The sequence below is a fragment of the Eurosta solidaginis genome, chromosome 5 (assembly GCF_040869045.1).
Source record: "Eurosta solidaginis isolate ZX-2024a chromosome 5, ASM4086904v1, whole genome shotgun sequence".
NCBI lineage: Eukaryota > Metazoa > Arthropoda > Insecta > Diptera > Tephritidae > Eurosta > Eurosta solidaginis.
In genome coordinates, this window is record NC_090323.1 from 187,630,986 (window position 1) to 187,656,446 (window position 25,461).

The 25,461-nt window shown below is 36.8% G+C and overlaps 1 protein-coding gene across 26 annotated transcripts in view; it reads left to right on the forward strand.

Moving 5' to 3' along the window:
- Positions 1–25,461, forward strand: part of LOC137251880 (supervillin-like) — a 505,292-nt gene that overhangs the window by 263,443 nt on the left and 216,388 nt on the right. The gene's annotated exons all lie outside the window — the stretch shown is intronic.

A 25,461-nucleotide genomic window follows, 5' to 3' on the forward strand; every position in this document is an offset into this window, starting at 1 on the left:
TGTAGTAATACAAGTAACGATCCTGCCAAATTTCATCATGATATCTTCAACGACTGCCAAATTACAGCTTGCAAAACTTCTAAATTACCTTCTTTTAACAGTGGGCGGTGCCACGCCCATTGTCCAAAATTTTACTTATTTTCTATTCTGCGTCATAAGTTCAACCCACCTACCAAGTTTCATCGCTTTATCCGTCTTTGGTAATCAATTATCGCACTTTTTCGATTTTTCGAAATTTTCGATATCGAAAAAGTGGGCGTGGTTATAGTCCGATATTGTTCATTTTAAATAGCGATCTGAGATGAGTGCCCAAGAACCTACATACCAAATTTCGTCAAGATACCTCAAAATTTACTCAAGTTATCGTGTTAACGGACGGACAGACGGACGGACGGACGGACATGGCTCAATCAAATTTTTTTTCGGTACTGATGATTTTGATATATGGAAGTCTATATCTCGATTCCTTTATACCTGTACAACCAACCGTTATCCAATCAAAGTTAATATACTCTGTGAGCTCTGCTCAACTGAGTATTAACAAGTAAGGAAGGTTAAGTTCGGGTGTAACCGAACATTACATACTCAGTTGAGAGCTATGGTGACAACATAAGGGAACATAACCATGTAGGAAAATGAACCGAGGGAAACCCTGGAATGTGTTTGTATGACATGTGTATCAAATGAAAGGCATTAAAGAGTATTTTACGAGGGAGTGGGCCATAGTTCTATAGGTGGACGCCATTTAGGGATATAGCCATAAAGGTGGATCAGGGTTGACTCTAAAATGCGTTTGTACGATATGGGTATCAAATTAAAGGTATTAATGAGGGTTTTAAAAGCGAGTGGTGGTTGTTGTATAGGTGGTCGCCTTTTCGAGATATCGCCATAAAGGTGGACCAGGGGTGACTCTAGAATGCGTTTGTACGATATGGGCATCAAACGAATGGTGTTAATGAGTATTTTAAAAGGGAGTGGGCCTTAGTTCTATAGGTGGATGCCGTTTCGAAATATCGCCATAAAAGTGGACCAGGGGTGACTCTAGAATGTATTTGTACGATATGGGTATCAAAAGAAAGGTGTTAATGAGTATTTTAAAAGTGAGTAATCCTTAGTTCCATAGGTGGACGCCGTTTCGAGATATCGCCATAAAGGTGGACCAGGGGTGACCCTAGAATTTGTTTGTACAATACGGGTATCAAAAGAAAGGTGTTAATGAGTATTTTAAAAGGGAGTAATCCTTAGTTCCATAGGTGGACGCCGTTTCGAGATATCGCCATAAAGGTGGACCAGGGGTGACCCTAGAATATGTTTGTACAATATGGGCATCATACGAAAGGTGTTAATGAGTATTTTAAAAGGGAGTGGGCCTTAGTTCTATAGGTGGACGCCGTTTCGAAATATCGCCACAAACGTGGACCAGGGGTGACTCTAGAATGTGTTTGTACGATATGGGTATCAAATTAAAGGTATTAATGAGGGTTTTAAAAGGGAGTGGTGGTTGTTGTATAGGTGGTCGCATTTTCGAGATATCGCCATAAAGGTGGACCAGGGGTGACCCTAGAATTTATTGTACAATATGGGTATCGAAAGAAAGGTGTTAATGAGTAATTTAAAAGGAAGTAATCCTTAGTTCCATAGGTGGACGCCGTTTCGAGATATCGCCATAAAGGTGGAGCAGGGGTGACCCTAGAATTAGTTTGTACAATATGGGTATCAAAAGAAAGGTGTTAATGAGTTTTTTAAAAGGGAGTAATCCTTAGTTCCATAGGTGGACGCCGTTTCGAGATATCGCCATAAAGGTGGGCCAGGGGTGACTCTAGAATTCGTTTGTGCGATATTAGTATCAAATGAAAGGTGTTAATGAGTATTTTTAAAAGGGAGTGGGCCTTCGTTCTATAGGTGTTCGCCTTTTCGAGATATCGCCATAAAGGTGCACCAGGGGTGACTTTAGAATATGTTTGTACGATATGGGTATCAAATGAAAGGTGTTAATGAGTATTTTAAAAGGGCGTGGGGCTTAGTTCTATAGGTGGACGCCTTTTCGAGATATCGCCATAAAGGTGGACCAGGGGTGACTCTAGAATGAGTTTGTACGATATGGGTATCAAATTAAAGGCATTAATGAGAGTTTTAAAAGGGAGTGGTGGTAGTTGTATATGTGAAGGCGTTTTCCAGATATCGACCAAAATGTGAACCAGGGTGACCCAGAACATTATCTGTTGGATACCGCTAATTTATTTATATATGTAATACCTGCCAAGATTTTAAGGGTTTTTTATTTCGCCCTGCAGAACTTTTTCATTTTCTTCTACTTAATATGGTAGGTGTCACAACCATTTTATAAAGTTTTTTCTAAAGTTATATTTCGCGTCATTAAAACAATCCAATTACCTTACCATGTTTCATCCCTTTTTTCGTATTTGGTATAGAATTATGGCATTTTTTTCATTTTTCGTAATTTTCGATAAAGAAAAAGTGGGCGTGGTCATAGTCGGATTTCGTTCGTTTTTCATACCAAGATAAAGTGAGTTCAAGTAAGCACGTGAACTAAGTTCATTAAAGATATGTCGATTTTTGCTCAAGTTATCGTGTTATCGGCCATGCGGAAGGACAGACGGACGACTGTGTATAAAAACTGGGCGTGGCATCAACCGATTCCGCCCATTTTGACAGAAAACAGTTAACGTCATAAAATCTATGCCCGTACCAAATTTCATAAGGATTGGTTAATTTTTGTTCGACTTATGGCGTTAAAATTATCCTAGACAAATTAAATGAAAAAGGGCGGAGCCACGCCCATTTTGAAATTTTCTTTTATTTTTGTATTTTGTGGCACCACATCATTACTGGAGTTGAATGTTGACATAATTTACTTATATACTGTAAAGATATTAAATTTTTTGTAAAAATTTTACTTTAAAAAAATTTTTTTTTAAAAGTGGGCGTGGTCCTTCTCCGATTTTGCTAATTTTTATTAAGCGTACATATAGTAATAGGAGTAACGTTCCTGCCAAATTTCGTCATGATATCTTCAACGACTGCCAAATTACAGCTTGCAAAAGTTTTAAATTACCTTCTTTTAAAAGTGGGCGGTGCCACGCCCATTGTCCAAAATTTTACTAATTTTCTATTCTGCGTGATAAGTTCAACTCATCTACCAAGTTTCGTCGGTTTATCTGTCTTTTGTAATGAATTATCGCACTTTTTCGGTTTTTCGAAATTTTCGATATCGAAAAAGTGGGCGTGGTTATAGTCCGATATCGTTTATTTTAAATAGCGATCTGAGATGAGTGCTCAGGAACCTACATACCAAATTTCATCAAGATACCTCAAAATTTACTCAAGTTATCGTGTTAACGGACGGACGGACGGACGGACGGACATGGCTCAATCAAATTTTTTTTCGATCCTGATTATTTTGATATATGGAAGTCTATATCTATCTCGATTCCTTTATATATGTACAACCAACCGTTATCCAATCAAACTTAATATACTCTGTGAGCTCTGCTCAACTGAGTATAAAAATGTTAAAAGATTCTTGATAATGACTTCAGGTTGAAGTCGAAATATCGAACGAATAAATATATTTTGAATACTACTAAAAAAAGAAGTTTTATTCAATAATCTGGCCTAAAGCTCAATTAAAATTATCAAATTATATTAAACAAGGCTATTAAATTTACCAATAAAATGAATTAATTTTCAGATAGAATTAAACTTTTTAAACTCATTTATTTATAACAAATATTTTTATGAAACAGGCTAATAATTAATACGTCTAATGTGTTAAATGCGAACTCAATATTCTATGGATTCATTTTGCTAACGTTATTTTAAAACACAACACTTCCCCGTGCAAAATGAATGTTTAGGTGTGCGATATGTCAAATATTGACAATATTCAGAACCACAGTAGGGATGAATTTTTCTTCTTTACAGAGTTGCATGCAATATGCTAATGACCTGAATACAATCGAAGCCGCAAATATGGCCATGTTTGGTAGCAGATTATAATTTGTTAATTTTGATTTTGTGAAAATGCCGGGACATAGCATTTCCAGGCGGAACACTTTAAAATTTGCGAAAAATACGGGATGTCCCGGCCAATACGGGATATTTGGCAACGCTACATCTCACTTAAGTGATTTCTTATCATGAGTCTACATGCACAGGGAAAGTAAATAAATATATTTCGCCCCATAATTGTATCGTTCAACGAAACGCGAACAACAACAAAAATAAAGTGAGTAAAAAAGCTGTGTATTCATCCATTTTAATGAAGTAGTAAATTGTTGCAAAATATGACACATTAACTGCTACAAGCTTCAAACTTGGAATATAGTTCAAAACCCGATGACAATGCAATAATAAGACAAAAATCGTCGCTAGCTGGCGCAAGGATCAATAATTCACAAAAATCGTATTTGTGATCCGATTTGGCTCATATTTGGAACACATAATACATACAAGAATAGAAAGCGACCTATCAAAAAATTGCCGCTAGGTGGCGCAAGGATCGATATATTCGCAAAAATCGTATTTGCGGTCCGATTTGGCTCATACTTGGAACACATAATACATACAAGAATAGAAAGCGACCTTTCAAAAAATCGCCGCTAGGTGGCGCAAGGATCGATATATTCTCAAAAATCGTATTTGTGGTCCAATTTGGTTCATATTTGGAACCCATAATACATACGAGAATAGAAAGCGACCTATGATGTCCAATTTGGCACATATTTGGAACAAATATTACATACAATCCGGTAGAAGTGACATCAATATATTTTGGAGTTGGAGCAGGGACAAGCATACGTGGCGCAGACTCGAGTAAAGTCTTTGGAGTCCTTGTAATAATGAGTAACTAAATGAACTAAATAGAATGAGAAATAATAGGCAATTAAATAAAGACTAAAAACTTGAAAATAAAATAATTAAAAAAACAAATTTTAATTAAAGGGTTTTATTGAAAACAATACTAACATGAAATAATAATAATACTAAAAGCTAGAAAATAATTAGGTAGGTCCTAGGTACTATTCATCACACTCCTCATCAATCTAGGGCGTTGATCAGACAATTAAATAAAAGCGTTGGACGCGTTAAACTTAAAATTTTTTAAAAATTATTTTATTTTCAATATGAAGACTTTTTTTGTAATGATATTCAAATAAAGTTTTCGTAGTTCCATTTTGATAAACTAATATTTCGAATGTATTTTGAATAGTTTAAAGGACGTTGAGGTAGAGGTGAATGCAATACTCCCTGGTGATGGTACTATTAGTACCGAAACGCGTAGGAGGAAAAATACTAGACATTTTTCCTGGTGTTCTTATTTTTGTAGCGATAAAGACACTCCCCTTTGTTGATGGCCCATTGCCGGATATTTCAACTTACGGCTTGAGTCTGAGTATTATCGATATTTTTGTAACCGCGACGGTTGTGAAATCACAGTCATAAATCACGTTCACAAAGATCTCTAAAACCGCTATCCGTGATAAAGTGCCCCAGGTTGGGCGCCATTGTTAGCGATGCAGATCTTTGGGTAAGAAGAAAAATTTTTTGATGTCTAAGTCTTCAACCAGAGCCTTTTCTTGTTAAAAAATTAAACTTTTTAAACTATCTCCTATGACAACACCGACTACAACAAATAATGCCCATTAAATTGTAAAAGTCATAAAAACATTACAAAAAACAATTTGCATTGCACATGAAAAGCGTAAAAATTCATAATGAATGCCGCCCGTATGATCAGTCAGCAATGTTTGTTATTGTATTCTTGTTGTTGTTTTTCTTTTGTGGTAAGGCGTCTCTCCCTCGATCGGCAAGCAGGTGGAAACTTGACTTTTATCGGAAAACTGCTATCATGAAATAAAAAACTGAAAAGAAACAACAATGTAAACATTAATCAAATAAAGTGGTAGAAAAACCTATAATTTACGCAAAGAGGCACATACATATTAGACTGTGCCGAAAATCTACTTTTTTGGAACTCAGATTCGATATTTTGAGATTGTCAACAAAGGGGACAGCTGGATATGATCGGCTCTGTGTCAACTCACTAAAAATGCTAATAAAATAGTGGCCTATGCTGATGTCTTTTTAATACTGTTATCTGGCGTTGCCCCGAAGTGATCAGCAAGATCACATAGGGATCCCTGACGAAGCTGACAGACCTAGTGCTTCTCAGATAAGAATTCCGAGTTTAAACATACCTTCCCTCATTGGCCAAAAGCTAGGTCTTTCTGGCAGAGCTAAATTAGAGGCTTATGATAGATCAGCTAGTCATAAAGTTTGGTGTAAGATTGAAATTCACGGCATGGAGGTAAACGCGGTTATTCGACCATTTCTAACATATGAAGCACTGCTTTGCTAGAGGGCGACCGAAGTTGGGGGTTTGCCTGCGAGGGATGACACGTTTACGAAATGACTGGAAGGATAGGGAGTTACTTCAGATACTTGAAGCAGAGTGACGTTTTTTGCGAACACCTTTTTCAGAGAGCCTCCCAGAACTCAATAATTGTAGGCTTTTAGGGACTCTCAAATATATAAACTAAATGAGATATTCATTGTACGTCTGAACTCCCACCGGGGCTATTGAAAATTCGTCAGCTTCCTGGCAATCTTTTGCATTGGTTGATTCGCGCGCCGTTATTTCAAAATGATGCATTAGCGCAAAGGGAAAAACTTTTTTTATCTCGAATGCTAAACAAAGCACAAACAATCTTGTATTTTTTTCTGTTGCTACGAGACGTCACTTAGTTATCAGTTGAACCTGTTTTGGCTTTGATTGACTGATGCTAGAGAAACAATTTTATTTCGGGTCAGCCTAATACACTTGCCTATGCACGGTGTATGGAAACAAACAAGACCAAATGTTAGAGCACAACCAATTCAGGAAAATATCCTTTAAAGAGTTTAAGCATTCAAGAATAAGTTGGCATAAAATCGAATTTATTACAGGACTAGTTCGGAACACTTGAGAAAATGGTTCTATTGCGATATTATTTCGTGATTGAAGTCGGTAATGGGTAGAAGTCGGTAATTAATCTGTTAAATTTAATTAATAATCAATCCGATTAATAAGAAAGATTAATTAATCATACAGTGTTTCTGATTATTTAAGCAAGTTTAATCATTTTGATTAGTCGCAAGTATGTAATAAAATTTTGATTAATTGGCATATTTCTGTAGTTGAATCTTAGCACTTTTCTAGGGTTTTTTTATAATCAAAATTATTACATATTGATTGCATTTCCTCCATTTTTCCATTTAATAGTGAACTTTTTTTAAGTAGTGAGACTATGTCCAACTATGCTTAGCATCCTTCGACACTAAAAACTATTTAGATTGTGAATCGTTTAAAGATGTTTTCCAGTTTTCCTATGCGCTTCAAACGTCTCCGATAATTTCGTTTCTTTTCATACTATGTCTACGCTTATAGCGGCCTTCCAATAAAAATTATATAAAAAAGAATGACTAAAACAAGTAAGGAAGGCTAAGTTCGGGTGTAACCGAACATTACATACTCAGTTGAGAGCTATGGAGACAAAATAAGGGAAAATAACCAAGTAGGAAAATGAACCTAGGGTAACCCTGGAATGTGTTTGTATGACATGTGTATCAAATGAAAGGTATTAAAGAGTATTTTATGAGGGAGTGGGCCATAGTTCTATAGGTGGACGCCATTTAGGGATATCGCCATAAAGGTGGACCAGGGGTGACCCTAGAATTTGTTTCTACGATATGGGTATCAAATGAAAGGTGTTAATGAGTATTTTAAAAGGGCGCGGGTATCAAATGAAAGGTGTTACTGAGTATTTTAAAAAGGCGTGGGTATCAAATGAAAGGTGTTAATGAGTATTTTAAAAGGGAGTGGGCCTTAGTTCTATAGGTGGACGCCTTTTCGAGATATCGCCATAAAGGTTGACCAGGGGTGACTCTATAATGTGTTTGTACGATATGGGTATCAAATTAAAGGTATTAATGAGGGTTTTAAAAGGGAGTGATGGTAGTTGTATATGTGAAGGCGTTTTCGATATATCGACCAAAATGTGGACCAGGGTGACCCAGAACATCATCTGTCGGGTACCGCTAATTTATTTATATATGTAATACCACGAACGGTATTCCTGCCAAGATTCAAAGCCCTTGATTTCGCCCTGCAGAACTTTTTCATTTACTTCTACTTAATATCGTAGGTGTCACACCCATTTTACAAAGTTTTTTCTAAAGTTATATTTTACGTCAATAAACCAATCAAATTACCATGTTTCATCCCTTTTTTCGTTTTTGGTATAGAATTATGGCATTTTTTTAATTTTTCGTAACTTTCGATATCGAAAAAGTGGGCGTGGTTATAGTCCGATATCGTTCATTTTAAATAGCAATTTGAGATGCGTGCCTAGGAACCTACATACCAAATTTCATCAAGATACCTCAAAATTTACTCAAGTTATCGTGTTAACGGAAAGACGGACGGACGGACATGGCTCAATCAAATTTTTTTCGATACTGATGATTTTGATATATGGAAGTCTATATCTATCTCGATTCCTTTATACCTGTACAACCAACCGTTATCCAATCAAAGTTAATATACTCTGTGAGCTCTGCTCAACTGAGTATAATAAGCCATTAAATGTTGTCGTTGCTAAAGTTAATTGCATGTGCAACTGCTTCACACATACACACACTCTCACATACTTACGCCGCTGTTATCTCACAATGGGCCAACAGACTGGTTGTGCGAACTTTGAGGTCCAACATCGGCATTAAACTCGTTTTATGCCACAACAAAGCAAAAAAAGCAATTTTTATGTATGTTTATATGACGAGCCAATGTTGCAGCAGCAACAGCAGGACCAGTGTGACAAGTGCAGGTGCCTTTGGCATCACAACAGCAACAAAAATTTTACTGCGTGGGCTAAATGTGGCAAGGAAAGTTTTTATGCGCATGCGCGGCGTTTTATAGTTCGTTCAATGGACTTTTATGGTTCCATATGCAAGTAAGTGTTTGTATTTAAGCGCATATAAATGAGAATTTGTGCGCGAGTGGGTCGCTCAAAATGAAAAAGAGATAATATTTACATGTAAATATGTACTTATGTGTAGGCAAATTGAGGTTAGTTACTGCATTTTTATATTTGCGAGAAAAACATTTTTGGCAATAAAATTTGAATGGCACAAATTCACATGCGTTCTTTTGGTGGGTAAAAGAAATAATTTCGAATTCTACGCAATAACTCTTATATTTCTTTGTAATAATGTTTCTCAACAGAAATGTATGTATGTACTTTACTAGGGGCTTCCGGAGATCCAATTTTGCAAAATTACGTATAGAAAATGCTGCGAAATTTATATTGCCTGGGTGTGTGTTGAAGGAAATGAAGATAAAAGCATACTTTTTTTTAGAAAAACGCATCGATGGAATTTTTTAATTGACAAAATTTGTTAAGACGTTACCAAAAGTTTTTTAAAGATCCAAGTGAAACTATAAACCACTATTCGATATATTAAATCAAACGCCTTATTGATATCTAACTGCTCCCAAAAAGTGGACACATCTTCCAAGTGATAGAAGGTCATACCCTACTTGGTCTTCTGAATGCAGGGCGGGCCTGCCTCTACTGGTGAGGTTTTTAAATAGATACCTCATCGGTGCTGGCGCTTATTCGCAAGAAGGCCTGATAATACTTACATGCGTTAAGTTTGCACTACTCATAACTAAATCTGCTTCCACCAAGAGGTATAAAAATGACCAGGAAAATAAAAATTGTTGGAACTAAACGTCGATCAACCTGCAACATTGCTCGAAAAAATGGTTCCTGCAAGATGTGCACCGCCTAGTGCGCTAATTGGGCACAGTCGGCACCCCTGCAACCTATTAAATGTGCCACGTAATATATTTTTTAAACGTTTACGTTTTTAACGTTTAAACATACACATGCCAAGGTGATTCATTCTAGCAGCAGTAATTATAACCCAGGTAAAAGAAAAAGCAAGCTTTTTCACGCAATATAACATCAAGAAAGGTATTCAACTATTGAAGAGTAAAGATAGACTCACGAGTAACATACTAGGCAAATTCAACAAGGGACTGATAAGGTATCTAAACAGGTAACGTTGCTAAGAAGGTTGATGGTAAACAACGGAGGAACCACAGAAATCAAAAGGAAGCTGCTGATAGACGCCACCATACCCACGTTACTTTGGGAAACACACACTTCGGAAGAAGAATCGCTGTAAACTTTTAACATCTGTACAGCGAACAGCAGCTCTGAGAGCAGTCTCGCTTATAGCACTGTATCAAGACCAGCCGTACAAGTGATTAGCGGAACAATCCCCATCGTCTTGTTTGCGCTAGAAAGAAGAAAGTTATGGGGAGCAAAAAAGCAGACTGATAAAGCAGATCAAGAAAAGTTTAGGCTGTGGCAAAAAGGATGGGAAAATGAGCAACATGTCAGATGGACAGCGAAATGAATCACAGATATTGGAGCATGAAGGTTTTCATGAGGTAAATTACTGTGTTGCTCAAATGCTCTCTGGACAGGACTAGTTCAAAAAAAAATCTGCACAGAAAAGAAATACTGAAGAACTTAAGTGTGCTTATGGCGATGCAGACGAGGACGATGCTGAACAAACTTTCTTCAAATGCTCGCTATGGAGCAAGAACCGAGGAAAGAGTCAGCCAAATCACATTCGATGAAGTAACAAGAAAAATGCTGAGGGCCCAGAGATGTGGCAACAAATCAGCAACTACATTAAAATTACACTCAGTGGAAAAAAGCGGGACTTCGTCGCAGGAACACCAAAGCGATCTTAAAAAACGAGAGGATTGAAGCAGGGAGTAAAAATTTCTAAGGATTTAAAAAGTTTAATTCTATTACTTCGCATTTATGAGTTGTGTGGCTTTGGATAATGCCTAGCTGTCTCTTTCAACTCTCTACTGCTCCAACAATTCAACAAATGGGTTTAAATAATCAATCACCTTTTTTGATACATAGAGTGGGCTACAGAGTTTCTAATCGAATGCTTTTCGAATCCAAATTTCATTTTTTATTCTATCTTACCCAATCTGCAACAGAAGATGTGATCAAATCAATCAATAAAGAATCTATCCCAAGAATTTTCCCAATATCTTGAACTTCTCTTCGAGGCTTTCGAGATATATGGCGTCACATGCCTTTAAATTAGGCATCGTCAGTGATAATAGATGTAGGAAGTGCGGGTTGGAGGAGGAAATGATCGAGCACGTTTGTGCTCGTGCCCTGCGCTTGCCAGGCTAAGACTCCAGCTATTAGAAATGATAGAGCTGTCAGATCTAGAAGCAGCAACTTGAAAGCTTCTAGTATTTGCCAAGGACATAACATAGACCCTGGTTTTTGATAGGGTTTTTCAGTTTGGTCGTTAAATAAATTTCTGGTAACACTACGGACTCATTCAGTCTATGTGAGGTCTTCATGTATCAGTCAGTTCAACCTAACCTAATCTATGGCATGCTAACCTGGTGGTAGAGGAAAACGCCATTACTATGCAGCAAGCTCAGTCACGGCATTTTTCTATCGCATTGTCATCAATTTTCACTATGTATATCTCTTTACTCTAGGCGTTTACAACGTCAGTCAGAGTTGAGTTGCGCTCCTTACTGATCGACCCACTGTTATGGTGATATCACTTCCCGATGCACGTGATAATCTTTACGCTGCCCAATTATTTTCAATGTTCAAGCAAACAAGGAATAAATCTACAAAATTAATGCGCCTCAGGGTGATGTGGTGATGGCTCAGCATCCGAGAGAAAGATTATTTTACAAGACAAAAAGCGAGCGGATCAGATTAAAATGGCATGACGACTCGTAGAAACACCTGCGTATAACAAGTGCATACTATTTTATTGTTATTATTATTATTATTATAACGTCAAGTTTTGATTGTAGGCCTTTTAGCATTCAAGCAAATTGGCAGCAACTGTGGTGCGTGCCCATGCTGGTGAGCGTTTTGTGTGTGCAATTACAGGTTTTTATGTAAAAGCTTTACGTTAAGCATAATAAAAGGCGAACAAAAAATTAATAAATATTTTATAAGCAGCTGCAATAATTGTTTTATCCGTACATATTCAATTGTGCTGTGTATGCCAACAAGTAAATACAACAAATGTTTATAAATCAAGTGTTCTTACACAGTCATGATGTGCGCATGCGCAATAGCGTGCCGCCGTCAAATACCACTTGCATTGCGCATAAATTGTATAAAAGAATTTGAAATATTTTGCTTGTCTCACCATTCGTCGAATATTATATAATAATTTTTAGAATACATGGAGTAGCTTTGTTTGCTTTTTACTACTTGTAAAATGGAAAATTACTCGTATTTGCGCTGTCTGTAGATCGTAATTGCTTGTAAATGTCTAATGATTGGCGAACGTCAGTGTCAAGTTAGAATTTATACGATAACTAGCAGACCCGGCAGACGTTGCTCTGCCCTAAATTTGGCCTATCTGCATACATTTTAATAAGCTTTTTCCGTCGAACTCTGCCCTACCCCTCTACACTTTTTCCTAATCTTTTTATTCAGTCCTCCCTCCGTCTTTTTCGCTTCATCTCCATCTTCGTCTCGTTCTATCTCTTTCTCAGTCTCCTCTATTTTCTCTTCTCTCAAGTTTTTCTCCTTCTTCTTCATCTCGTATTGCCAGTCCCAGAGGGTGGTATGTATTTTGTTCCAGTCCCATTCCGAGTCTCAGTCCCAGTCCCACTCCGAGTCTCAGTCTCAGTCCCAGTCCTAGTCCTAATCCCAGTCCCAGTCCGTCTCTGGTATACTTCCCGGAAAAAAGCATGGTAAATACTAATATAGGCAAATTTATATATGAAATTTCAGGCAAATCGAATGGGACGTAGTAAATAGGTATGTGGGTATTATTAATTATTGTCTTTCTTTCGACTTCGCATGCATATTTATCAGATTTGCCAGGTTGATGCGACTAAATCGAGTATCACAATGAAATTTAGAGCTCTCAGCAACAGCTTTCATTTGATATCCATAATACACACATATTTTAGGGGTATCCGGGTCCATGTTTGGCCTATATCTCGAGGCCCTAGTCACTCAGCGGTGTAAAACTTACTCTGTATTACAACACACATCAACAGCTTCAATTTGATACCCATAATATGAAAACACATTCGAGGTGTATCCGGGTCCATGTTTTGGCCTACATCTCGAGACCGTAGTCACCCAGCGGTGTAAAACTTACTCTGTACTAAAACACACATCAACGGCTTCAATTTGATACCCGTAATGTCAAAACATATTCTACGTGTATCCGGGTCCACGTTTTGGGCTATATCTCGAGACCCTAGCCTCCCAGTTGTATGAAAATTATCCTGTAATATTGCACTCATCAACAGTTTTCATTTGATATCCATATTGTATAACACATTCTAGGGGTACCCGGGTCCACGTTTTGGCCTATACCTCGAGACCCTAGCCTCCCAGTTGTATAAAAATTATCCTGTACTATAGCACTCATCAACAGCTTTCATTTGATATCCATATTGTATAAACACATTCTAGGGGTACCCGGGTCCACGTTTTGATCTCAAGACCATAGACACGTAGCGAAAGAAAAGGTAGACGTTGGCCGATTCTCAGACTTACCCAGTATGCTCACAAAATTTGATGAGAATCGGTTCAGCCGTTTCGGAGGAGTTCAGCCTCTAAAACCGTGACAGAAGAATTTTATATATTAGATTACAAAAAAAGTTTTCTTTTACAATGACAAGACCATCCATTGCATTACGTCCGAACTTGACGGACAGCAAATTCGCTATGTTTCAACACAAGGCGGCTGATCGAACTTTGTTAGCAGATGTCAATGTTAGAGATACTATATAGATGCGCTTGAGCTTGAAAGAAGATCATTATAAATTATCAAAATTGATCACGAGTTAAATGCGCAACACTTTAAATAAATATTTTATAGACTGTTCATGATCAGCCCTCATTTAACATTTTGCGGCATAGATTTTCGCATTTTCCATCTAAAAGCCCGAGTTAAAGTTGACATAGTTATAACGCCATAGTCATAACCATATTTTTAGTTATCCATATCAAATTGGCATCAGTTATTGGTGCCTTAACCTAAAAATCGTGAAATTTTCATAAAAATGAAGAAAACGCAAAAATACAAACATATCCTACAAAAAAATGTCGCTTCTAGGCAAAACGTATCCAAAACAATAAATAAAATCTACAAAAAATTAATAAATTCTCCAACTCAAATATTTTTAGGTTATGGATATGGCGACAAACCAAAAACCAATTGGTTGGCTATGGTATCGTAATGACTTTAGCGGTATGGTATAGCACCATTAATCGATTACATTGATTTCCATAAGGTTGGTTCGATTAGCTGTTTTATCTGGTTATGGTTAGGTCACCATTAACTGGCCCTTAATGCAGCCGAATTTTAGCATTATTAGCATGGCGGCCACCGTGGTGTGATGGTAGCGTGCTCCGCCCATCACACCATATGCCCTGGGTTTATACCCCGGGCAAACCAACATCAAAATTTTAGAAATAAGGTTTTTCAATTAGAAGATAATTTTTCTAAGCGGTGTCGCCCCTCGGCAGTGTTTGGCAAGCGCTCCGAGTGTATTTCTGCCATGAAAAGCTCTCAGTGAAAACTCATCTGCCTTGCAGATGCCGTTCGGAGTCGGCATAAAACATGTAGGTCCCGTCCGGCCAATTTGTAGGGAAAATCAAGGAGGAGCACGACGCAGATTGGAAGAGAAGTTCGGCCTTAGATATCTTCATAGGTTATCGCGCCTTACATTTATTTATTTATTTTTTTTATTTTTTATAAATTAAAAAATCAACCCTGTATTCTTCGAAAAAATTCACCCAAAGAGTGCTATGCTGTTGGTTTTTTAATAAAAGCAAACAAAAGCAAAAACAATTGTTTTTAATAAATTAATTGTACTAGCATCTTGCGCAACCAATATAAAATTCTCTTATCAAATATCAACAGAAATCAGCTGTTCTATTAACTAACAGCGTGCGCTGCCATCTAGCGTACAATAGCAACTGCCGGTAATGCAGTGCAAATATGCACAATAGTCCCATATAGATTTCCTTGTGTGCTCACAATCGTTTATTTTTAACAAATTATTTTAATAAAATATAGCTAAACAAAAGCACTACGACCAAAATTGCCCAAAGCTCGCTAATAGCCAGAGTCTCCATCTTTACAACCAAAACTTATTTTTATAGATTTGGATTCCAAATAAGAGCGCAAAAGGGACCCGTACATAAAAACAGCAATTAGAAATAATATATATGATAATTTGCAAAATGCGCATTCATACTGAAACTGGAATCGAAAGCTGCTGCATACAGTACTGGCAATTTTTGTACGACCAGCCGTGAGTTAGTGGGTCTTTAGCCGTGTTTTTTTACCTTTATATACGTCTACATTTGCGGGTAAAAAATACGCTTATTATTACTTAGATAATGTTAATAAAACCCATCTAGCGGCAATTATTGAAGACTATAACAGTGCAGTGGTTAAATAACTCGCTACAAAACGGGTTGTGCTTAGTAGTGAAGACACGCACTTATGTTGGTCATAGTGTATAACCTATAGCTGAATCGGTTGCGTCGAATCGTGGACACACACACTTTTCGGTCATAAAAAAGTGAGGAATAGCGTAGAGATAAAATAGAGACACATTTCAGTTGCAACTGAGTATAATGCGTATTGAAATTTAAAGCCCCGACACATAAGCACTTTTTCATATAGATGAGTTTAACACAAAATTATGCATTATGAGTAGATTGCACGCATTTTTATGGAGACCGGTAGAATGAGCAACACTGGCACCATCTGATATTGAAAAGTAGCCATCTCCCAAATTTTGTTACAAGCAAAGCTTAAGAAGAAGAATTTGACATTTGTTTTGGTTAAGGGTGTTGACACACTTTGCAAGTGAAATTATTTGTCCCACTGGTTGGTAAATTTTCTAACATTTTTCGCAGGTAAAAACTGTAATATAACAAATGAATACGACACAAAATATGTTATAGCAAGTATCTTTGTTATAAGGGGATAATGTTTATACCAGTGCTTCGAGAAATTTTGTATGTGAATGGGCAAGGCGTAATAAACTTCAATTGCTACGTCTGAAGTTCCTTCATATTTACAAACGCAACATCTTGGTTGATTGTGGCGATGTTATTGGAATGCATAAGCTTGTGTTAAACGCATCTATATGAAAAATGTCATTGTGGCACCGCCTTGAGCGTTCTAAATTTCTGCGCAACAATTTCATAAGTGTAGACAAAGTTATGCACTTAGCAGTTTATATAAAGTTTAAGTGCATATGTATATGCATGTAAAAAACACAGCTATTGATGTGTGTATTTACTTACTTGAGTTCATGTTTTATTCAATTTATGATGTTGTAATTGTTATTTGTTATATAAATATAGGAAATTAATCAAAAATTTACAATGTACACAAAATTGTAATGGAAACAAAAGGACATGGTTCGAAAGTTGGTAAACAAAAAAGCATATGATTTGAAGTTTGCAAAATGTGGCCAGCATGCACACATCTTCGAATCCTACGCAAATGCTAAAATGTATTTATAATTTTGGAAAACCGGGTGGAGTCATGGCCTCAGCAAAGACGAAGCTCCTATTTCTCTTAACTCCAATTCAATTTAAATCCGATTTATGGTAATGTGATCTATATAGCCATGTGTGGGACATTTGTAAAAAGTGGGGTGATTGAAAAGTGGGGTCGTGCCACGCCTTCTTATAATTAAACCCAAATTTTCTAATTCTTCTAATCAAATAGGTAGCAAATATTTGGTATATAAACTAGACTGGGTCGATTTATAAACCGATATCGCGCCATCGATTTTTCGATAGGATTTGGGCTCAGGAAAAAAAGTTCCACTACGCATACCCAAAAAAATAATTTTCGAGCCTGCGAAAGGGTAAATTTTTCGACCAAAACACTCCCGAAAATCCAAAAAAAAATTTTTTTCAAAAAACTGTTATCGCAAACGTTTTTGCAACATTTTTTTTGAAAAAAAAAAATTATATATATATATTTTTTTTTGGGTTTTGGGAAGTGTTTTGGTCTAAAAATTTACCCTTTCGCCATTTTTTTTCCACACACTCGAAAAATATTTTTTTGGGTATGCTTAGTGGAACTTTTTTTCCTGAGCCCAAATCCTATCGAAAAATCGATGGCGCGATATCGGTTAACTTCCGTCCATACAAATCGACCCAGGTTAATATAAACCGTTCATGTAGCAGCAAACACAAAAATAGCAGCGGCAATTTCGTCAATTAAATTTTATCAACGTCATTACATTTTTTAACTTAAACTATCCAAACCAATCTCAAAAACGTTTTCGAAAAAAATTCGAATTTCGCGAAAGGGTTTTCGAAAATTTCGAACTTTTTATTTAGAGTTTTTTTTTACATATTTTAGTCTGCAGTTTTGTTATGGGTCTCTCAAAATTCGCACTGATTTTGGACAATTATTTTCATATAAAAAAATAAAGCTATGCACCCCTCGTATGGATTCGTGCACATGCTGGCGGAACTTTTTTGATAGATATTGCCATCGCTTTGGCCTAAGAAAGTATTTTTTAAGTTTTTAAGGCTGTGTGTGAGTTTGCAAATTGTAACGGGAAGTTTCATAAAATTTGATCGCGAAATTTCCACGTTTGGTACGAAATTTCTAAATATCTCGCTCAGGGCGCCACTTATCCGAATTTTACTCCCTATTTATTGCGTTGTCGGGTTATGCAATACGAATCAAATAATAAGTTTGTTGCTTTGAAGTTTCGTCTCCAAAAAAAATTTATTGCATCCGTTCGATTTACCGAAATATATACATAAATCCGTCGGCCATCCAGCAATACTTTTTGTCGCTTGTGTTAAACTGCAATTGAACTCTGAACAAAGTCTTAAATTTCAAATTTCGAGCTGACTGGAAAGTGTTTTAAAAACCGATCGCAAAATTTCAAATCTCGTAAAATTTTTTTAATTATCTACCCGTGCGCCACCTATCGCAATTTTTTTCTTTTTGTTGCATTGTCACCGTGCCCTGAACTAAGTGTAAGGTTTCAAGTTTCTAGTTAGATTTCCCAAATATATCTAAATATTTCGATTCCTGATATATTTTGAAATTTTTGTATACTAAACATTCCAACTTAATAGGGCCCTAAGCCATAGTAAAGGCTAAGGTTTCCAAGTTATCGAAAAGTTGTTTAAAAGCTGAACCAAGATTCTAAAGAGTTTTCTTTTGTTTTTGTGGTTTCTAGGTTATCAGGAAAAATTTGCAAAGTTTTTAATAAATAACGATCCCTGCTCCACCTTCCGAACGTTTTTTCCCTAACTATTGTATTGTCATCTGCCTTCTCTGTATTAGATAAAGATGCAACAAAAATTGCGAGGACACGGCGAAGTACTTACTGTCATTCAAGAAATAATAGGAGCATTCGCACCTTGTTGACATATATAAATTCGAGACTGTGAAGGATTTCGTTAATTTGGGAACGAGCATTAACAGCAAAATCAATGTCAGCTTAGCAATCAAACGGCGAATACCTCTTGCCAATAAGTGCTACTTGAGACTAAATATTCTTTAAAGTGCAAGTGAAAGTAAAGTTATTCCTCTTTAAATCACTCTTCATACCTGTCCTGATTTATGGCTCGGAATAATGGACGGTGTGGAGAGAAGGATGAGATGATACTTGGAGTATTCGAGAGAAAAGTTCTCCGGTATATTTATGGTCCTGTCCGTGACGCCAACGGCGAGTAACGAATTAGGTATGGCAGATATGACGATGCAGCGAATAAAAACTCTAAGGCTTCGCTGGCTTGTTCGTGTTATGCGAATGAATGACGACGCTCTGGCCGAGAAAGTATTTTAGTCGACACCGCAGTTTGGAAGCAGAGGAAGGCGGAGAGTGCTCGCTATAAGCTTTGCTAAACGAGAAGCAATTTTTATTCTCTTATATTTTACAAGCTTTAACTGTTTCTGACACTCTGACAGCTTTTAAAATTTTCCATAAGAAACAATCTTCATAAAAAAAAATGTAATGTCTTCCAATTTGCGTCGTGCTCCTCTTGATTTTCCCTACAAATTGGCCGGACGGGATCTACATGTTTTATGCCGACTCCGAACGGCATCTGCAAGGCAGATGAGTTTTCACTGAGAGCTTTTCATGGCAGAAATATATTCGGAGCGCTTGCCAAACACTGCCGAGGGGCTACCCCGCTTAGAAAAATTTTCTTCTAATTGAAAAACCTTATTTCTAAAATTTTGATGTTGCTTTGCCCGCGGTGTGAACCCAGGGCATACGGTGTGATGGGCGGTGGGTAGACTCCCTCTGACTCTGGAAGGGCCTTCTTTCCTTTTTCTTCCATTTCCTACTTTCCCTCTATTTATGTATTCTCCTCTAGGCATGAACCACTTTTTTTATTTAGATAACTGCGGGTAAGGCAGGTGTGCAAAACCCCACCCCATTCGACGAGCTAGCAGGGGCTTGCAACCATGCCACATGCCACCTCCGCCTTACCATTAAAAGTCAGTTATCATAACAAGTATTTCAGTCGACACCGCAGTTTGGAAGCAGAGGAAGGCGGAGACCTCCACTGAGTTGGGAGAGGCAGGTGGTGGAAGACTTGACCTCCCATGGTACTCCCCATTGGCGTCTTCGCAAAACATGGATGACTGGCGTGACTTGTTACGAAACGGCCAAAAACGCTTAGGCGGTGATGATGATGATGTATTGCCATCGGATCCTGAAGTTCAAGACTTTAGTTCCATAGGAAGTTACTCAAAAATCGATTTCAAGATGCGCCAATTTTGTAATAAAATTTGAGGACAAAATGAAACCGTCCTAATATAATATAAAGGAAGTATTAAATACATATTTCGTGAATTTATTTTATAAGACGTGCAAATTAATGAACCTCTCTGCACTACTAACTGAAACAGAAAATATTAGTCAAACATTTTTTTCCAATTTCTTCCATATTTGGTACTTGCTTCCGTAGTTTTTGTGTTTGCTAAACTTTAATGCTTTTCAGTTCAGTTCACTTCCGTAGTTGGCATTTTGCTGTTAAATTTCCCATAAAAGGCTTCATCTGGTGGCGTTTTTTTTTTCAAGCCATATTTATGTAACACCTGTATTTTAAGAAAAAAAAACATACAATGAATGTGTAGTGATAACGACATTGCACAGCATTTTTATTTATCTACACTCACCTATATATTTTCATCTGCTATACGTTTACTCGTTTTGACCATAAACGTTTTCTTCATTGACGCAGCTTAAATCTGATTTTCGATACATTATAAAAAATATATTTGTAAATATACAATAGCGAGCAAGAAAATAACAACTGGAATTTTAACCGAATTTTGTCAATTTAATTCTTTTTTTTTATTTTCGATATTTTAAGAGAAACTTCCATGAATTTCGCAATTTAACCCAATCTTCAAAACGTTTTCGAGAAAATTAGAGAAAATTTTACGAAAATTTCCACCCTTTTATTTATAGTTTTCTGAATTTTTTTGAGTACGGAGTTTTGTAGCCCAATCAATTTTTGTCTAAGAAAGTACTACTTGAAGGTCTCTCAAAATTTGTATAGATTTTTCACAATTTTTTTTTCGGAAGCGTGTTTTATATTTTTTTCCATATGAAAGTTATTTTTTATATGGCAGAGAATCTGAAACACTTTTCGGAATAACAATTGTCAAATATCAATGCGAATTTTGGAAGATATGACTTCAACTATGTTCGTCTAAAATTTATTGGGCTAAAAAACTGCATACTTAAAACGTTCAGGAAAATCTTTACAAAAGGCCCGCAGTTCTCATAAAAGTTGGTTTGCATAGTTTCAGTTATGAATATCATAATTTTTTTTTAATTGTAACAAATTGTCCGTATTAACCTTTATCCCGTTTGACTTATGCTTGGTTTTCATTAGGTCAAAATGACTGACATCAAAAACTGCCCGCTGGTCAGTTGGGGTCAAAGGCGTTTCCATTATGTCACATTACTAACTTGAAGTCGATAAAGCAGTGCGTGGTTAAATCCCACGCTAAAATTTTGCGTTTATTTATTTTGCAACTCATTGCATTATTTCCCGTTGTTTCACACGATTTAGCATTATTTATTAACAGGACGCCCGTTGGCAAACGAAAATAAATTGCCAACATGTTATCAAATGAAATTTGAATTTCAAATTTGCTATACTTTTGGCACTTATTGGTCAACTTAATTGTCACTATGTAGTCAAAACGGACGGCAAGCATATTTTACGTTGTATGACAAACAGTTTTCATAGGTATTGTCAAGTTTGTCGTCAAATTTGACCCAGTGAAAACCAAGCATTAATTCGATTCCACTGATAGACTTTTGTATAACACCAATTCGAAATTTTCGAAACTGAAATCAAAATCAGAAGTTCGATTATTATAGAACTGAAGCTGAAGCTTCGTGACACCCCAATACGCACATTGCCGCTCGTTCCAAATCTCTAAACATGTTGTTTTCTAAAAATTGTGGGAATAATCATTGTTTGTGCGCCTCTGGGTGCATATGGAAGTCGAAACTTAAGCTACTTTGCTTATCCTCTGGAAAATAAGTCCTCCATCATAACCATAAAAAGCACGATGGGACGGTATATCTCTTTTAAATCTTGAGGTCATCGCTGAACACATGGATGCCGGAAAACTAAATGGCAGTGGTATCTAAGTACTTGGAAGATCTTTCACAACCTTTAAGGGTAAGGCTGGTAGCAGAGTGCTCGCTATAAGCTTTGCTAAACGAGAAGCAATTTTTATTGTCTTATATTTTACAAGCTTCAACTGTTTCTGACACTCTGACATCTTTTACAATTTTCCATAAGAAACAATCTTCATTAAAAAAAAAATTTAAGGCGCGATAACCTCCGAAGATATTTTAGGCCGAGCTTGTCTTCCAATTTGCGTCGTGCTCCTCTTGATTTTCCCTACAAATTGTCCGGACGGGATCTACATGTTTTATGCCGACTCCGAACGGCATCTGCATGGCAGATGAGTTTTTACTGAGAGCTTTTCATGACAGAAATATATTCGGAGCGCTTGCCAAACACTGCCGAGGGGCGACCCCGCTTACAAAAATTTTCTTCTAATTGAAAAACCGTATTTCTTAAATTTTGATGTTGCTTTGCCCGCGGTGTGAACCCAGGGCATACGGTGTGGTAGGCGGAGCACGATACCATCACACCATCTATTTTTATATTATAGCAACGCTTACAGGTGCCAAAATATCACCCATAGAGGAGGCTGTGCGATGGCTCTTATCTAAGAATCCCACATCCGTGGCAATTTACTCGTAACAGTAAAACTAGATTGCAGGCAGTGGCTAAAAAAACCGGCCTCTCGGTGCACCACAGCGATACTAAAGATTATCAATGCGTTAACGATTTTTTGTCAAAAAGCTATGGGGTTTTTATCGAAAACTTAACGATTATTTGTCGAAAAGCTGTCGATGTGTTTTAAAAAAGTAATCGATTTGCTTTAGAAAAGTTATCGATTTGTTGTCGGGCCTTTACAAATTTGTTACCGGCGTGTTATGGATTTGTTATCGAAAGAAATATACAATTACAAAAGTCATATGAGCAATCGAAAACCAATAAAGCCCCGTTCTTCCGATCAAGATTATGGTAATAGTTACTAATTCGTACTATTATTTATTTATGCTATTGCCACACATCTTTCAAATATCAATTTAATTTTTAAAGCTTATTTCGATGGATATTAATTGCTTTATTGTGTTTTTTTTACGATTCAATCAATTTGACGTTAATTTATTTGATTTTAATCGTCTAATCTTTTTTAAGCTGATTTTTGCATTCATTTATGTTTTGAGCGTGGTATTCAAATAAAAAATTGTATTCATAGTGTGAAACAATTGCATGCTATATTAGGGTGTACCTAATGTTTCTTGTTTTTTTTTTTGATGTTTTTATTTTCAAAAAAGATTTGTTTATACTCTTTTATATCATTTAGAATTTATACTTAAATAATGACCCGTATTTGAAGTAATCATACTTATTAAATGATTTTCGTTGTTTTTCTTTGCAGGTAAGTTTTACAAACGCCGAAATATAATATTATGGTAGCAAAGCAGTCAGTGAGTAAATAATATTTAATTCACAAACTATACCGTTAACGATTCATAAAAGAGTATTAGAGTGGCTCGCCCAAAAACCTATAATTTCCCACTGAAATTATAAAATCGTAAGACATTCCTGAAGCTAAAACGAAGTAATATAGAATCACGTGCCAGTTTTCGATTAAAGTTAGTGTGTTCTTGTGCAAATAATTACGGGAATGGAATTTACTAGAATTAAAGTTTGGAAGTCTCAACATATAAAAGATTTTGCATTTAAAATTAAATCAAATGTGATTGCATTTATTGAGTTTTGCTCACAATCATTGACTAGAATCAATCATTATGCAAAACGTACAACCTGCAATTATTTACAAGTAAAGTTTTAATAACAATCACTGATTGCACAAAAATTTTAATTGCAGTGAATCCAAAAATACTTATCAATCAATCAAGTCGGCGTCGGTGCAGTTCGCCTGTCAGCCACCATCGCATGTTCTTCAGACTATACGGCCAAATTTGTATGTGCCATCCTCGCCCTAAGATAACACTAACATCACCCCCCAAAGGTCTCGACCACAACTTGCCTTCGCGTTCTTCTTTAAAGACGGCTCGATATTCCTCATCATACCGCCGCGTGACGTGGTAGTTAAGTTCGCCATGCTTTCGCTCACACCATTCCTCTGTTCCTCGAGTCTTCCCATCCAGCTGTTGTTCGTGACCTTGCGCTTTTTTTGGCGTCTTCCGATTCCAATGTCATACAAATCGGCTATTTCCCTTGACAGCAGATCTTCTGGGAATCACCGAGATAAAACAAGGATCGCTTCGTCCGACACCGTCCGATAAGCACTTGCTATTCGTATAGCAGTAATTCCATAGTATATTCATTCCATAATATATCTTTTTATACTCAGCTGAGCAGAGCTCACAGAGTATATTAATTTTGTTCGCATAACGTTACCCCGTAACGTAATATATAGACTTCTATATATCAAAATGATCTGGGCGAAAAAAGAAATTCATTTAGCAATGTCCGTCCGTCTGTCCTTAAACACGATAACTTGAGTATTTTTTATTTTTATATTTTGAGGTATCTTAATGATCACTCATCTCAGATCGCTTTTTAAAATGAACGAAATCGAACCAAGCCCACCTTTTCGATATCGAAAAGCCGGATAAAGCGATAAAATGCGATAATTCATTACCAAAGCCGGATTAAGCGATGAAACTTGGTCGGTGGGTTGGTTGACCTTATGACGCAGAATAGAAAATTAGTAAAATTTTGGACAATGGTCGTGGCACCGCCCAATTTTAAAAGAAGGTAATTTAAAAGTTTTGCAAGCTGTAATTTGGCAGTCGTTGATGATATGATGAAATTTGGCAGGAACGTTACTCCAATTACTATATGTGTTTTAAGTAAAATTAGCAAATTCGGATGACGAACACGCCCACTTTAAAAAGAAACATTTTAAAACTCAAATTTTAAGAAAAAATTGAATATATATAAGTAAATTAATTCAACATTCAACTCCAAAATTTGTGTCCAAAGCTCTCAGCTGAGAATTTAATGTTCGGTTACACCCGAACTTAGCCTTCCTTACTTCTTGGTGGGTAATTTTAGATCCTTGGCACACTGGTGTAGCATATAATATTATTGCGCTGGCTACGTTGGGTAATAGCTGATTGGAAGCTTTAATTTATTAGGTAAGCTCCTATGGTTAGGACGAAAACAGACAGCTTGAGCTCACCGAACCCTTTTCGTTTAATTGCTAGCCATCGGCTTACTGCTTGAAGCAGATCTAGTTTCGTGGCCACTGCTATTACATCAATATCATCTGCATAGCCAACAACTTGCGTGCCACCAGGAAGGTCGATTTATAGCCCGCCGCCATGCATCGCATTCCAGAGCGTTGGCCCTAGAACAGATCCCTCCGGGAGGCCGGCATTGCTCTGTAGCCAAAATAGCTACCAATTATTTTGCGCAGGTAAGCAGGCCTGCCTCCACCTCTACCTCAAACTCTAATTCAACCGCTACCTCAATCTAACTTCTACCTCAATTTAATAAAAAGGAGTGTCAAGCACACATGAGTTCGGCACTAAATTTCGCATTTGAAACCAACACCCATTGCCAATTGCTGTGTTAATTAGAAGAAAAATATTAACATTTCCGATAACAGATTAAAGGAGGGCTGCTAATCCCTTATACAACTTGCAATGCATTGGTTGAGGGTTGAAATTACTGCTGGCGGCTTTGAAGGCTACTCACT